This window comes from Vombatus ursinus, unplaced genomic scaffold (assembly GCF_900497805.2).
Source record: "Vombatus ursinus unplaced genomic scaffold, bare-nosed wombat genome assembly UNPS02014798.1, whole genome shotgun sequence".
In the NCBI taxonomy this organism is placed as follows: domain Eukaryota; kingdom Metazoa; phylum Chordata; class Mammalia; order Diprotodontia; family Vombatidae; genus Vombatus; species Vombatus ursinus.
The window spans coordinates 17,223,680-17,227,230 of NW_020954576.1; the positions used below are offsets into that span (position 1 = coordinate 17,223,680).

At 35.4% G+C, this 3,551-nt stretch overlaps 1 pseudogene; it reads left to right on the top strand.

The window, feature by feature from the left end:
- The first annotated feature begins 1,424 nt into the window (after positions 1-1,424).
- LOC114049515 lies at positions 1,425-2,574 on the top strand (annotated as a pseudogene).
- Positions 2,575-3,551: the final 977 nt, after the last annotated feature.

The following is a 3,551-nucleotide window of genomic DNA, read 5'->3' on the forward strand; positions in this document are numbered from 1 at the left end:
GATCAAAAAATGGCCAAAGGATATGAACAGGTAGTTTTCAGAGGAAGAAATTAAAGCTATCTATAGTCATGTGAAAAAATGTTCTAAATCACTATTGATTAGAGAAATGCAAATCAAAACAACTCTGAGGTACCACATAATACCTATCAGATTGGCTAATATGACAAAACAGGAAAATGATAAATGTTGGAGAAGATATGGGGAAAATTGGAACACTAATGCACTGTTGGTGGAGTTGTGAACTGATCCAACCATTCTGGAGAGCAATTTGGAGGTATGGCCAAAGGGCCATGAAACTGTGCATACCCTTTGACCCAGCAATAACACTTCTAGGTCTGTATCCTAAAGAGATCATACAAATGGGAAAAGGACCCACATGTACAAAAATATTTATAGCAGTTCTTTTTATGGTGGCAAAGAATTGGAAATTAAAGGGATGTCCATCAATTGAGGAATGCCTGAACAAATTGTAGTATATGAATGTAATGGAATACTATTGTGCTATAAGAAATGATGAGCAGGCAGATTTCAGGACAACCTGGAAATACTTATATGAACTGATGCTGAGTGAAGTGAGCAGAACCAGGAGAACATTGAATACAGTAACAGCCACATTGTGGTCTGATTTAGATAGACTTAGCTCTTTTCAGCAATGCAGGGGTCTAAGACAAGTCCAAAAGACTCATGATGGAAAATGCTATCCACATCCAGAAAAAGAACCATGGAGTCTGAATGCAGATAGAAGCATACTATTTGCTCTCCTTTTCTTCAGTTGTTTTTTTGGGTTCTTCTTTCTCATGGCTCCTCCCATTAGTTCTAATTCTTCTTTACATCATGACTAATGTGAAAATATGTTTAATATGAATGTATAAGTAGAGCCTATATCAAATTGCACGCTGTCTTGGGGAGAAAATTTAAAGCTCAAAATCTTATGGAAGTGAATGTTGAAAACTAAAAATAAATTAATTTAAAAAAACTGGGAGGCATAGTTAACACACTGGAAGATAGACATGATTCTAAATGATCTCAACAATTTAGATTGTTGGGTCAAATCTAATAAGATGAAATACATCAGAAATAAAATCTAATACTTGGGTACAAAATTTCAATTTCATACAAACCAGAGGAGGAAAGCTCAGTAACTTGACTGAAAAAAATCTTGGGATTTTAGTGGATGGTAAATTCAATGAGTCAAGGGTATCATATGGCACCAAAAAACAAATGCAATAGCTGCATTAAAATACACAATCTTGGACTTGGCACATGACTCACGTCAGTCGGTGCTAGGGCTGTGGGATCCTGGAGAGTGGGTAGATAGAGAGTTAAGCTGCTAAATCCTCCCAGGTTTCCCTCCTCCATCATCCCTTTTTTTCTTACCAGTGCCTCCATATCAATCTTATTTTTGGGAAAATTCCTTGAAAAACATGACTGAGTTCTGGCTTATATCAGCTGCTAGGGAGAAAATATGCCTGTAAACATGGGAGAAACTACATGCAGCAACAATCAAAAATAATAATCTCTCTATTAATTCAAAGTTCAACATTCCTGCCTTAAAGGTTGGCACATTGTTGTTTTAGTTGGATTATCAGATGAATTGGTCAAACTGGATGTATTTGTGGAGGAAATTGTTAAGAAAGTGACCCAATATATGTCTGGTGTACTAGAAAATAGTAGAGGAAAGTTCAAGAAAACCTGTTGGCCAATGGAGTTGACTTGATTACATATATATACATAAGAAGGTTCCAATGAGATATGGCCAAGTAACCAATCAAGTAGTCCCTAAAAAATATTTCTGAAATAATTGGCAAGGGAGTAAATCAAATTGACGATGACTTGAAAGCCCGAGCATCTGCACATAATAATCTGAAAGGCAGTCTTCAGAATTTGGAAAGAAAGAATGTGGGAAGTTTATTAACTAGAAGCCTAGCCGAAATCATAAAGAAAGATGACTTTGTTCTTAATTCAGAGTATCTCATCCCATTATTGGCAGTAGTTCCAAAAGTAAACCACTTAACTGGGTTAAGTAATACGAAACATTGGCTACGATGGTAATCCCAAGGTCTAGCAAAGTTCTTTCAAGAGACCGAGGTAGTTACCCGTGCTATGTTACCTTGTTTAGAAAGGCAGTGGATGACTTCAGACATAAAGCCAGAGAAAACAAGTTCATTGTCTATGATTTTCAGTATAGTGAAGAGGAAATGAAAGCAGACAAAAGAGGAGATGACCAGGCTCTCCAACAAGAAGAAGAAGTTTGGACCTCTAGTTAATAGCTGAAAGTGAATTTTAGTGAAATTTTAATGGCATGGATTCATGTGAAAGCATGAAGAGTTTTTGTTAAATCTGTTTTAACATATGGATTGCCAGTGAACTTGCAGGCAATGTTACTTCAACCCAACAATAAAGTCATGGAGAAACTGAGAGAAGTATTGTGTGATTTTATACAAAAACCTGGACAGTAGTGCAGCATCTATTATTGATGTTCTTATGGATATTCCAGGCTCAAATCTCAGTCAACAGGAATATTGTCCCTATGTGTACTACAAGACTGATTGCAATCTATTGGAATTCAAGTAAAAATGGCCCCCAATACTAGCAATCCTATCCTAGTACTGGTATATATGAACAGAAATGAGGTGGAAGTATGCCTATGCTTTTAACTCGCTATTAATCCAGTGCTTGCTTCTTACTTCCTTTTCTTAGGTTAATTTTCCCATAATGCTTCATCTCTTCATATTTTCTTTTCAAAGAAGAGTATATGTATTGTTTGTTTTTATTGATCAGATCTGTAAGTGTATACTAAAAAAATTAGGTTATTTATAAACAGATTAGTATATTTTAAATGTTTTTCTTCATTGATATAGTGGTATGCATCGAGTAAACTCATTACTCTCTTTCACAAAGATCTTGTTTACAAGGAAAAAGTGTAAACCGTTATAGCACTTTGTTCCCTGTATTTAGTAGCTATTACTGTTAAATGGCTATTGAATTGTGATGTAAAAAAAAGTGACAATATTTAGATATGTGTTTTCTGAATATATCTAACAAGCACTGATAACACCCACAGGCAAGAATAAAATTACCTGTGCAAAGAGAAAGAAAAAAGAAATACAGTCTTTAAAACTAGAGTGGTGATAGCCCACTACCCCCTGCCCTAGTCAAAGCACATCTCTAGTCCTGTGCTCAGTACTGTGCACTACTATTTAGAAAGTCTTTTGGTAAGGTAGATCAGTGGTGATCAAGTTTTTTTTTTTAATAACATACCCTTAGCAGTTAAAAAAAAGTGCATCCCCCAATATGTGTATTTATTTATAAATTATAAATGTGTTGCAGTATTAATACTTATGCATATTGTAAAACACACTAAAATATGAATTAATTAAGGGTAAGATAAGGATGACTTTAAAGTCAGGGGTGAGCCACTGAAGTTTTTTTGAGTAGAGGAATGATACAGTCAGACCTGCACTTTTACAAAATCACTTTGGCGTCTGTATGGAGGATAGATTAGAATATGGGGAGACTTGAGGCAGGGAGACCAACTTTGGATAGTTCAG